Genomic DNA, 13,862 nt, shown 5'->3' with positions numbered 1-13,862 from the left:
AAGTCTCCATCTCTAATGGAACCCGATAGGTCATCACCTGATCACAAGAGTCCCCCATTGGGTCCTATCTTGAACTAGTTGAAAGCAATCCATATCCTTAAACCATATTCTCCAAAAAAATATTTTCTATTACTCTCCTCCTATTTATTCTCAGCGTCTTCTAACTGGTATCTTCTCTTTTTTATGCTTCTGACTAAAAATTTGTATCAGTTTGTATCTCTTCCAGACACATTGCATGCCATGCCCATCTCATCTTTCTTCTTTCGGACTAAAATCACGGATTTTTTTTTTTTTTTTGCGTAGGCAGCGGCCTTGTGTCATGCTGATACTCAGTCCAAGGAGTCCTACCGACTGTGTATAGGATTAAGAATCTGAAAAAAGCAGCCAAGGTTCAACAAAGGGCAGTAGAGCCATACAAATAGATTCATTGTATATGAACGTATATGAACTTGTCACTATCTGAGTTTATGCCCTACTTCAACGCAGGGACGTCGTATCCAGTGACTTTGTTCCATATCTAGCGTGATTGTGTTGATTTTGCCAAGGCTGGATGTCGTGAATGGACGTTTGATTAATTAAATCGGTTATCTGAGAAAGAGAACGTGTCCGCCATTCAGCCACTGGACATTTTTTCTTTTGATCTGACCGATTCAATTGTTTTGCTAATATCCATGACCGATTTTTCCAAAACCATAAAATTCGCAAACCATTACAACAAGGGAAACAAAATAAATGCAAATATTGTCGTACTTCTGTTTATAATAGTCTCCAAAATCTTCTTGAAAACATCTTCTGCTATGACGAGTAACCATATTTATGACGTAAACAGTGATCCTTCTTCTCTTTCAGCATTCAACCGTGTACTTACATCATATTGCTGTCTTCTGGATTATGAAATCGTCTAGTCTGGTAGGTGGTTACCAACGTTTCGGAGGAAAATCCTGCGTTAATCTCACTCATACCTTGGAAGCAAAGTGTTGGTACTTACCTATGAGGCAAGACATGCTATAAGCCAAAGAACTACAGTACGAAACTTCATCCTCGTAAAAAGTTCATTAAATCCTTTTCACTTAGAACACTTCATTTATTTATATATTGTCACGTGTTTAATGACTAAACACAGTGTTTCGATTGATAATTGCGAGCCAGAAAGAAAATGCAGTTTGAGAGATGATATCACTAGGAATATTCAAAGAAATTGTTCCTCCTTATTTTCCGTGGGTGAATGTCAAGGCTAGGGGCCAACAGATGCACAGTAAGCTGTTGATGACATCATCATATCTAACTGGCCAAACACAAGAGTTTAACAAAATCGACACTTAATATTTTACAATTTTATTTATTTTAATCAGAATTAATGTGTCGAATAGTGTCACTGCCCGATGTACTGTTAGCGACATTCCTTTTTAAATATTCTTCAGTCGTTCTCCCGGATCTCCGTGTCCCTGCTGTCCCTTCCCGTATAGGAATCTTTTCTCTTTAAAACTTCTTTGACATTTTCTACTTGTGCGCCAGGTATAAACGACTTCGTCCGGGTGAGTTGAGTGAAGGTGCAGTGGCTTGCGCTTAAAGACGAAACTTACTTGTAACTGTATTGGAATATGGACTATACGTACGCTGATGTGGGTTGGCAGCTTGTTCTTGCTCTGCGGTCTCCTCTCGAGACGCGGTGTGGTTCCGGCGGTCAGTCTTGAGAAGGTGCCGGTTGGTGTTGTAGGCAAGAGTTCTCGATTGTTTAACTGGATTCAAATATTTGTTCGGATGTGCAGACGTGTGTGATTGTGGACTAGGATATTAAGAATTGTTCATTACTTCATACAACACCTGATAATGAAATGCTGTTTCTAATTACTAGTACCTTACTTTAATGTGCTTCAGAATACGAACTTGATTTTTTATATAAAGGTGAGTTTTCAACTTCTGTTAACTGTTACTAACACATGTTCTGCTGAATTGTTTACACAGATGGTAGTTAAGGATCCCATCACGATCATCAGGCAGAGGACCAAGGTTAAGGGTGTAATATTGGGCTCAAATTCTATCCGTTGCAATTGACTTCCTGAGGAACAAAGTTAAACATTTGTAAATGCAGTAGTTCCAATATAACCACGGTTTTATGCAGAAAACTTTTTCAAAGTGCATTGTCAGAAATTTCCATACTGTGAAACTAATATTCTACACTCAATTATGGTTGCATGGATAGGGTTTTCTAATTTAATTTCTTTCCGTAGCCATTATTTTTGTAATTTAGAACGAGATGCAGAACCCATACACATCAGACATTTCATTGGTATTCTAAACGTTCATTCACCCCTTTGACTGAAATATGAAAGTCGTGCAGCGCATAAAACAAAAAGAATAAAAAACTATATGACATGTGTCATAAATATAAACTTCTCAATAGTTAATGTACAGTTACACCCACCGCATACACATGAATAAATATTCTTTAATAAGGATGTGCAGGTTTCTTAGAATATTTATATTTCTGTATACTCTTCGAAAATGATATGAAAACAGTCGGTTTTGCAGAAATTATTTTATAACCTTCATATTATCGACCTGTATTAATAGACTGATATATTGGGTTTTTGGACTTTATCCATCGTCCTGGTTTTTAAGATAACTAATAAAAACACGAAGTTTCGGAAACTGGATCTGTTTCCGTCCTCAGGTGAAGGAAAACACCTATTCTGTTGGGTCCAGTGATTGAGGCTAGCTCTATCTAACGGACCCAACAGAATAGGTGTTTTCCTTCACCTGAACACGGAAACAGATACAGTTTCCGAAACGTCGTTCTTTTATTAGTTATCTTAAAAACCAGGACGATGGATAAAGTCCAAAAACCCAATATATCAGTGTGTTATACACCATCGTCAGAATCCTATAGTAACTACTTGTATTAATAGATTTGCGAGATGTTATTGGTCTGCTGATGACATGTTTCTGCTGCTTGTAGGCTTCCAAATTTATACAGACATATAAAATATAAATTTTTCACAGCTGACGGACTGCACTGTTCTTAATACAGTAGGCGGAAATAAGCATCTTATCGGATTCTTTCAGTTTCGCTGACAAAATTTTCCAGCAATATTAAATACGAACCTGTTAAGAAGTTGTTCTCATTTCATGAAATCCATTCTTTCCTTTTTGCCGAATTAACGCAATAAAATGACCTGTAAATAAACGAGAGGGGACAAAGAAGGAGACATTTAAAATAATGTAACAAAGGTTTGGGAATATTAAATTACAAATGCCTATTAAAATTGTCACGAATTTGTGATAGGACTGCAATTCCACTTTATCAGTCAGAAAATGAGTAATATTTTAGGAAGTGTAATGCTACAGAGTTCAGGAAACTAAACATGAATCGTGAGCCATGAATGGATATGAGCTGAGGCCACGAACGCATTGCTTCTGCCTTGCGAGACTGGTTCTATTAGAAACTGGGCTCACCTTAATGAAGACAACTGCTAGGCAACTTGGTGAGTGGCATAAATAGCATGAAACGAATGGTAATAACCTATTAACATTAAAAAGTCGAAGTAATTAGTGAATTACGTTCATGAAATAATGATTAAAGAGGAATTCGTAGTGTGTTTTGTACAAAAACCTGTCTGTGGCAACTTTTGCATCTTTAAAGCACATCAGGGCACAGGTTTTAAATTGCGTGTTTCTCGTTCAAGAAAGTTTCATCAAGTTCATTAGACATCCGATGTCCGATAGTGGGATGGCGCGGAGTGATGAATTTGGAAGGACAGGGTAGAAGCTCTTGTGACCTGCAGGGAGTAAGGACAATCACTTTTTCTTCTTGGAATAGTGGTCTTCGGGCAGAGTTACTAACACTGGACGTTCCTCCTTCCATATAGATGCCTACAGTTTTATTGTTACATTTTGTAAATACAGGCATAGAAGAAAATGGCCTTACGACCTATTTCCAACTCATAAACTCTGTAGAGTATAACAGTGCAATAATAGGCATGGCTGAATAATTATACTGGATAAACCGTCCGTGACGCATGGCAAATCATGGTTGACGAAAGGAAAACTATTTCGTGCTGCCTGGCTTGTAGATAGTTTGATCTGTTTCTTAGTAAAATCTACATGCAATTAGCAAAAAACTTATTTTTTTTCCTTGGCACTACAGCCCCAGTGGGCCTAGGCCTACGTCCATGAACTTCTCCGTTCACTTTTGGTTTTTCTAGATCTTATACATTCGGTAGGATTCCTTGGGCGGGTGATCAGCTCGTCGCAAAGCCTCTACCTGTACACAAACACAGAAAAACGCACACACACAAACTAAACATCCATGCCCTGAGTGGGATTCGAACCCACGATCCCGGTTTCCAAACGAGCGAAGACAGTACATGCCTTAGACCGCTCGGCTACCGTGACCGGCGCAAAAAACTTATACATAGCGCAAACTGAATCTCTACTGCTCCTTTCCGGTAAAGCAGAAGTTTATCTTCAGAATATTAGTGGCACATCACGATGTATGGAAGTTTGTCAGTATGACAGAAGGAACGACGGAGAACACAAAGGAGTCTGAAAGTTTCTGTCCTGATTTTTTCTCTTATTTGATGAAATTTAATCTGATGTCTGTGCTGCTATTACAATTCTCTTTCCATTGTTTCGTTCGTCTTACTACTCGCCGTGCTCATCTCATCTTTATTGTTTGCATCCTGCTGTGTATTATTATATAGTATGTATATTATGCAACCGTCAACACAACAAATTCGTAATATGATGTAAATAAACCAATATTACGTAATAAACAAGTATTAATACAGTAATTGGTTTATTTATTGCGAATTTGTTTTGTTGACTCTTGTATAATAATACTATATGCTTATCTCAGTTTGTTTATGTGGTCCTTCATCTCGTCTGTGTCATGATCTCAAGTATATTTTGAACTTCAGTCCTCTTATCTGTAGCCACAAACATTGCGTCCGATTTCTTTATTGACATTTCTTACATCTCGCACATAATCGCTCGATCAAAAAAAAGTTGACATTTTAATAGCTGTGTAAGATTTGAGGCTTTCACGGCGGTGACTATGAAGAAAGCAGTCTTCTGGGATTTGGCACCGTGGTCTGAAGACTGGTCTGCTTTTACCGGTTCTCACGGTCTCTTCGCTTGCGGATTTCTTATATTTTTCCTTCTACCCTGAAGATGGAGGCGATACGTTCCTCCGAAACGTCGGTTAACACCACATATACACGGTGCCAAATCCAAGAAGACTGCTTTCTTCATTTTAATAGCTGTCTGCAGATGTTCTAGACTGTTATATCTATCCTATATCTTTCAAAGACATTTTTTTCACAGTTGAGCATTTATATTTTCTTCCTAAATTGAATATTAAAATAAATAACATCTGATATTGTTCACGTATTTTCCTTTGCTTTGGAAACTCCCGCCTTAGAAATATTAAACTCTTTGCAACATCTCACTTTAGGGCCGCGCCATAGCTCAAGAGGTTAGTCGCTAGCTTCCCTCCGCGGCGGCCCGGGTTCGATCCCGGGTCTGGTCAAGTGGGATTTGTGGTAGACAGAGTGGCGTTAGGGAGGGGTTTCTCCGAGTACTTCGGTTTCCCTTGCCAATTTTCATTCCACTAAATTCGCCATCATCATAATCACCCTGGGCAGGTACAATAGGTCAATCAGTGGCCGCCGTGTCGAGTGGACCCAGTTGAAGTCCACCCCTCACTAAGCGAATTAAAAAAATCTCACTTTAATAATAAGAAACTACGTAGTTGAAAAATAAATATATATAACAACCGAAGCATTATTCATATAGAGTCACAGAAGCCCAGATGTATATATCAGAAAGTCAATCCCATTTTGTGAATCTTCTCAGGAGGCCTGCATCTATTTCTGCTTTCCAGCATGGGCCCTCATTATTTCTGAATTTATTGTATTCGCATATTCTTGATTCCCACAGAGCAAAAGGCGGAGAAAGTATCGTACTATTGCGTAATGTAATGTCACATTAAATTCCTAGTTACTCAATTCACTTCTGTTTCTCTTCTCACAGAAACACGCATAACTCTCCTATTCTATATACTTTGATACTAAGCAATGAATTCAGAGCAATTTTCTCCTTGTGGCAAACGACACTTAAGAATAATCTCTGACGCTGTGCGTTGTTGCATCTACAGAGCAAACTTCTTCATGACATGTTCAAGTTCTCAGTGTGTAAACACGAAGGACGAGGAGGAAGGCTGTAAGAAATCGCAAGGACCAAATTGCAAGAAAAGACGGCCTCTGCCCGGCCTTTATCCAATATGTAACGGGGGAGGTAAAAGGCTGGACAGTGAAATTAACTCTTATTGATTTAGTACCGGCTTTATGAATGACTGGATCTTTATCTCCATTCTTCCATACGTCTTCATAATTTGGTGCTAAGACACGTGGATAACTTGGCATATTTCACACTGGAGAACAGTTTTCCGTTTGTTCTGTGTCTATGTTTTCTGTAACCCAAAACCGATTTTTTTTTATCGATCAACTATGTACATTACATTGAACTCTTGAAAGTTTATGGTTTACGATTGCACGAAAGAATTTCATGGCAGACTAAGCTTGCTTGATTTACCCTTCGTAAATTTACATCTTTGTTTTTGTCGGTCAGTACACCTACTAAAAGCGGCAGATCATTTTAAATGCCAGTTATTTATCCGGGAGTTGCGCAAGTGGTCATATTGGCTTTGCCCAATCGCTGTTTTGTTAAAACCCCTTTGCCTGTTGCAATCCACCCGCATTCCACTATCTGCCGCCGTGTTAGCCTGTTTTACAGCCAGCACTAGATCTCAGCTACTGTACATATAATGTATTGTAGACGTATCCATTTTAAAATATTCGCTTGTGAAAGTATTTCAAAATTCTGAAAACACGTTTTATTTACCGTCAATGGTGTTGAATATAGGCATATATGAGTAGACTGGAAGTCACATTATTCATTTAATAATCAGCAAAGTTCAATGTTCCCGCAAGAAAACTTTGTCAATTTAAATGCATTTTCTGAAATTGTTGTACTTCATTGTAGTTAATTCATTTCCCTTCGTTTTGAGCGCTATTACAAGGTAGCGTAGTTGGTTGAGGGGCTATGCTACAAGCCGGAAGGTCGCGGGTTCAAGTCCCCATGAGATAATTGGAATTTTTCAATTGATGTAATCCTTCCAGCCGCACTATGGTCCTGGGGTCTACTCAGCCTCTAACAGAAATGAGTACCAGGAATTAATTAAATAATTTTCCTGGTGAGTAAAGCGCGGCCGGAGCGTAAGGCTGACAAACTTACCGCCATCCATGTGGATCTATACATCCATTCCCCCACACACCTTCATGGAGTAATGCTTAATTAGTTAAGGACAGGAACAACTTTATCTTTATGTGAAAACTTTGGTTCTACCTCTTAGAATGAATTGTTTATTGTCCTTTAAAAGAACAACCGCCGGTTACGGTAGCCGAGCGGTCTAAGACATGTACTGTCTTCGCTCGTTTGGAAACCTGAATCGTGGGTTCGAATCCCACTCAGGTCATGGATGTTTAGTTTGTGTGTGTGCGTTTTTCTGTGTTTGTGTACGGGTAGAGGCCTTGCAACGAGCTGATCACCCACCCAAGGAATCCTACCGAATGTGTAAGACAGACATGTCAAACTCAACTTGTACAGAGGGCCACCTCAGCCCTATAAATACTAGTCTAGGGCCGCACTTCAAAATAGAAATATACATTAGATTTTGATACAAGGAAATTTAATTCTATTTATTATTTAGGAATAATTTGAATATAATTACCTAAAGTCACATATCTTACAGTTTTAAAAAGCAAGAGAATGCCATTTTTGACAAGTATCAAACAATTTTCAATATGTAAAAAGAGAGATTACACAAGAAATTATGTTAGAAATAGCAAAATATTGAATTTCCTGCANAACCACACTAATTACATTCCTGTGTTTCTAAGACCAAATTTATAAGTGCTCTCTGCGGGTGTAACTTCAGAGCAGTGAATACCGGTCATTACTGGCCTATAATGAGTCAAGTTAGGCAGCTCTGCTTACACAAAATTAATGAACACTTCATTTTGTTGCTGTTACAACCAGTACCTTCTGATACACCGTTCAGCATACCCCAGCTTCTGAGCATCTAACGGTTCGTAGTCAGTGAATGTAACACAGTGATGGGAGTTGGAATATTGATAAGCTGAATTGCATCATACCTTGTATGTATCCATTTTGAATGCTTCCTTTTCCACCTGCATGCAGCGTGTGTTGAACCCCATACCCTGACCATGTACGGAGTCCCCGGAAGTTACCTGTATTTATGTGCATGGCGGTGTGGAGAGGGTGACGTGACAAGCCAGCAGAATACAGAACGGGTATATGTGAGGTCTGTGGCCTGCGGTAGACCCACGGGCCACATTGTGATGTCTCCAAGTACCCATATTAGAATGGCAGTGTACTGGAAACACGATAGAGTTACGCCAGGTTGTCGTTGATTCTGAACTTAAAATTACTCTTTAAGTTGCAGTTGTTTAGCAAAATGAGAGGCAGTTCTGGGAGAGGAACACAACGAGAGAAGTGGAATGCGGACAGTGTTGTAAGACTGAAAGAACAAGTGAACTGAACATTTACAATATGGTCTACAGAATGTTATAAAATACAACTGTATTAATATATTGCTTACTTACTCATGGAGCTGAGCCTTTCTGGAGGAGCCGCCAATTCTGTAGCTACTCAAGAATTTTCCAGCATTTTATGGAACCCGAAGGTTTACAAGAGCCCTCCACTGGTCCCTATCCTGAGCCAGATCTATCGAATTCATACCATCCCATCCTATCTCTCTAAGATCCATTCTAATATTGTCCACCCACCTACGCCTTGGTCTTCCCTGTGGTCTCTTTCCTTCTGTCTTTCCCACCAATATCCTATACACATTCCTCGTGTCCCCCATTCGTGCTACATGACCTGCCCACCTCATCCTCCTTGACTTGATCATTCTAATTATATTTGGAGAAGAGTACAAGTTATGAAGCTCCTCATTATGCAGTTTTCTCCAACCTCCTGTCACTTCATTTCTCTTCGGTCCAAATGTTCTCCTCGACACCCTGTTCTCAAGCACCCTCAGTCTATATTCCTCAATGTCAGAGCCCAAGTTTCACACCCATACAGAACCACAGGCAAAATTATAGTTTTGTATATTCTAATTTTTATGTTTTTGGAAATCAGACAAGAAGACAAAAGGTTCTGGACTGAATGGTAGCAAGCATTACCCTAGTTCAATCGCCTCTTAATTTCCTCCTGAATCAGGTTTCGATCTGTTATCATTGTTCCCAAATATAAATTGTGTCTAAATAATATTGATTAATTATTATTATCCACTTATTATACTTTCGTACGCAATGTGTAAGGTTGTGGGAAATAAACATACAAAATGGAGTAGAACGAAATGGCGTGATGTTTCTTTAGAAATATTGTGTAGCAAGGTTGAAACATAAACTGTGCCGTGGTCAGCTTCACAATTTGCCAGTGAAATCTTCTTCAAATATTTTTAATTATATGTTACATCATATATAATTATGTCATTAATATAAAAGACGTGAAACTTCTATTCCTAGATTGTAACTCGAGTGGCCGGTTGGGTGGGACACTGGGTTGTGTTTTTGCTTCCGATGACGGGTCTTCACGGAAAACTTCGAGAACAGGCAGTGCAAGCGAGAGCAATTGGAGAAATCAACAGTTCCGATGCGATCACTGAACAAGAATCGTGAGAGAAAACACAATGAACGGATTTTCCATTGTTTTGAAAGTTAAGTTACAAAACGAACGCGGTTGCTGAAAAGCCAGTTGTAATTTTAGCCTCATTTAAATGAACCAAAATTCTCACATAAAAATACCTAGATATAAATTTTTTGTATTATTTATGTTATAGTAGGCTAGCATGCTCTTGTTATAACAATAAAGGCTACTCAGTGTCAATAAATAGGACAGCCTTATATTTTTTTATGGTTTACCTCAGACCCTCCGGGATAATTCTGGGATGGTACCGCAAAATAGACCGTGATCTCTTATTTTCCAATTCTTTCATGTTTAACGAAAGCTAATATCCATTCTTACAATACAAGCTAAATAAACTTTGCAGCTGATACAGGGTCGTTAAATGACTTACGATCCATCCATCCATCCATTGAAGGAAACTTTTTATTTTCTGTTCGCCTTATAAACCGTCGGTGTTCCTATCCTCAATATAAAAAGAATTTACATAAACCAAGAATTTTCTTAATTTTTTTTTTCTGGTTGTATCTGTTGCATACTGATACAGAAATATATAAGGTCTTACATGAATTTTATATCGATAGTAATAAAATATTTAGAACTCTAAACATTTATGAGGATGAGAACCCCTTGTTTAGAAGCTACGCTTGGTTTTGAGAGTGATGAGGAGACAGGCAGGAAAGCGGTGCCTTGAATTTGTCACGAGAAGGGCAGGCCTGTGTTGCGTGTGCCGTATATTCGGCTTTCCCTTGACTGTCCGGACAGGGGTACCGTAGGAACACCTGCATTTGAGAAATTCAAGAAATTTCAGTGACTTTTTGCAAACCTGTTTCAGTAATTAGCATAGTAAGTTGATGCCATGAAGCGCCGCAGCTCGTCTCCATTATAGAACGATCATTCTGACGCTGTTTTCAAAATTAGTGACAAATTAGAAGTTGCGATATCTTTCGGGAGGAATTTCGTGCTGCATACTTCGTGACATATAAAATATTAAAATTTGACACACATAAAATGTTGAGAATTAAGTAGGCATACTGCATTTCTTGAAACAACTGCCTTCTAAATCCGTACGTAATGCTACAACCGGTTTACGTGCAGCTTGCTGGTTGTGAAAGAGGTGACTTGTACAGACCGCTCCGCTGCTTGAACCGTTTCTGCCTTTGTGGGTGTAGTCCATCTGTTTCCGCTCTTGCGTCTGTTGCTGTGGTTTTAAAGAGGCTTCTATCCTTGTTCGGATCGGTGTACTGCGATGCTATTGACCACACCGTATTTGTTTTTATCTTGGCCTTGAATACAGAAGATGCTATATATAATGGAAATAATTTAATTCTAAGAAACTATTTCGAAGTTCAAACAGAGTCAATTCGAGTCCTTTCGTTAAGAAACTGCTTGCACGGCCGCTTAAGTTAATTAATTTCGGTGTCGTTTTAGGGTTGCTTCTACAAATCTGACAGAATGAAGTGTAAAGACTTCTGTGGAAACTTACTGTGACGATATAAGCTTCAATTGTTTTGGTTAGGTGCTCATGGATATTTTACAAAAGCAATCAAAGAAGAATGGCTCCATTCTGTACTTAGTTTTACGAAATCTTCCATCACTGCAAACGGACCTATTTTTTTTTCTTCCGAGAATGAGTGGAGGAGATTTTAATAACGGACTAAAACACAACATTAAAATAGGAATTATACAATTCATATTTACTCCAGCGATTCCCTATCTACAAATTTCTGTTCACTGGAGAAGATTTAAATACGGTACAAGGTAGTTGGTACGTACAGGTTTTATGGAGAATGTGCAGGAATATTCTTTACCTATGTGTCTGTTGCCTGTTCTTCCTGCAAGCCAAGTCCTGCCAGATATTTCTGTTTATTTCATAAAATATATATTTTTTAATCAGCTTATGGATAAACCTCTAAAAACAGCAGTTTCATGTGTGTTACCTGTTTTACCTTACATTTTATCACAGACTGTATTTATGCGTTTCTGTGATTCTCGTAATTAACGGTCCCCCACAGCCCCACCTGGCACTACAGCCCCAGTGGGCCTAGGCCTACCTCCATGAAATTCTCCGTTCACTTCGGTTTTTCTAGATTTTACTCATTCGGTAGGTCTCCTTGGGCGGGTGATCAGCTCGTCGCAAGGCCTCTACCTGTACACACACACACAAACTAAACATCCATGCTCTGAGTGGGAAATGAACGGTTACTATGTAATTAGTCTGTAACGGAAACGCATGGCGTTTCTTTGAGAGAGAAACTGAATATTCAGATATTGTTTAGATGAATTACGAGCCTAAATAACTTAAAATCTATCTACTTATCTATCTGCCTGTGTACCTACCTACTTTGTTATTGCTAGTGGGGTGGGACTAAGTACCTTTTACAGCGGCCACTTCTGGCCTATTGTACCAGCCCCAGATGATAGGTGAGGGTGATTGTGGAGCAATTGGTGGAATTAAGATTGGCAGGGGAAACCGAAGTACTCGGAGAAAACCTGCCCCAGCGCCATTTTGTCCACCACAAATCCCACTTGACCAGACACAGGATCGAACCTGGGCCGCCACGGTGAGAAGCCAGCGACTAACCGCTTGAGCTATGGCGCGTCCAGTGTACCTACCTACCTACCTACCTACCTGTCTTTTGCTTCCACTTGGAGCACAGGGCATCCGTGAAACATTTCGTTTGACTTCAGTTCCTTAATCTTAGATAAGTTGGTAGGACTTCTTGGACGGGGAATCAATCCGACGCAAGGCCTCTACTCAACACAAGCACAGAGTAAGCGAAGGCAAACATTCATGCCTCGAGTGGGATTCGAACCCACGATCCCAGCGTTCGAGCGGGCGAAGACATTTCATGCCTTGGACCGCGCAGACACTGTGATCCGCCAAGAAGGGAACTAGGAAATGGTATTTACTAAAGGAATCAAAATTCTTAAACGAGTAATTTTTCCCCCCATTAGATTAGGCCATAATGCATAGTAATAAGTTTAGGGCACATCAATTTGGGAAGTAAAGGTATCCCTGTAACAGGTCGTGGAGACCCATAGGGTTGTGAAATGTTGAGGTTCCCACATTTTCTAGACAATCGGCTCATAGATGGCGGTAAGGTTGTCAGCTTTACGCACTGGTCGCCCTTTGCCCCCAAGAACATTCCAACAACATTCGTGGTCCTCATTTCTGTTAAAGGCTGAGTCGACCCCAGGGCCATAGTGCGGCTGGAAGGATTTGGTCAATTGAAAAATAATCCAATGACCTCTTCGGGACTTGAACCGGCGACCTCCCGGCTTGTAGCAAAGTGCCTCAACTATCGAAATCTGACTACGGTACATAAATAGAATGAAGACAGATTACCATAGCAAGAGATAGGTACATAGGATTGAGGTAAAGATAGCCTTGACGCCAGAAGGGTTAAGTACAAGTGTACCTGAGGGTGTTACTTTGCTAAGTTTATGTTCGCGAAGAAGTTCAAGGCGTGTGTCTCACACTCTTCTTTTCGTCTAGTAATGAGAAATAAAGAAGCTGCTCGCGTGTAATAAACGTCGAGTCAAAAGCGAGAACAAGCAACCTAGTTATTTAATTTATAATGTACGTAAAGCTTGCTCATAGGATTGCGGGTCAGCTATTTATATAAATATTGTCTACCATAAAGTAATCATTATTGTCAAAGAAACAATTTTTTGTATATATTTGGGAGTAATGTACAGTCTATATGACGTCACTTCTCTGAAATAGTTTTGGGTTTGTTCGGAGGACTGATACGAGAGTTGTGTCTAACCTGCAAAATATCTGCAAGGACTTCAGAATTGGTGCCCGTCTGGCGTTCGCCTGACACTCCTGGTCTTTCCATCTTGCAAGCAAGTTCTCCTGTCATGGGTGTGGCTCATATGTGGACACGTCATTTCATGAAAATTCGCCCTAAACGAAAACTATTGTGGCCTATAGACCCGCTGCTTGGCAGAGACCTCGAAACGGACGAGCACAGCCGTTGCTTTGCAACAGGCGGATAAATAGACACCCGTTTCTAAGTAACGGCCTATAAACACGTCAACAATACCCTAATTATCGCTAGGCAACTACTCGGTAGACGCGTTCC

General features: G+C 39.7%; 1 protein-coding gene across 2 annotated transcripts in view; it reads left to right on the top strand.

Moving 5' to 3' along the window:
- The first annotated feature begins 1,538 nt into the window (after positions 1 to 1,538).
- The window catches only part of LOC111865704, a 265,440-nt gene continuing 253,116 nt past the window's right edge, over positions 1,539 to 13,862 (top strand). The window contains exon 1 of one of the 2 annotated variants that reach the window (XM_023853941.2): positions 1,539 to 1,905. The gene's annotated coding sequence lies outside the window, so the exon portion shown is untranslated. The remainder of the gene's footprint in view (positions 1,906 to 13,862) is intronic. The other variant, XM_023853933.2, reaches the window with a different exon arrangement.

Source organism: Cryptotermes secundus, unplaced genomic scaffold, assembly GCF_002891405.2.
Source record: "Cryptotermes secundus unplaced genomic scaffold, Csec_1.0 scaffold968, whole genome shotgun sequence".
In the NCBI taxonomy this organism is placed as follows: domain Eukaryota; kingdom Metazoa; phylum Arthropoda; class Insecta; order Blattodea; family Kalotermitidae; genus Cryptotermes; species Cryptotermes secundus.
Note: the sequence above shows the minus strand (reverse complement) of the source record. Positions and strands in the feature narration are given on the sequence as shown.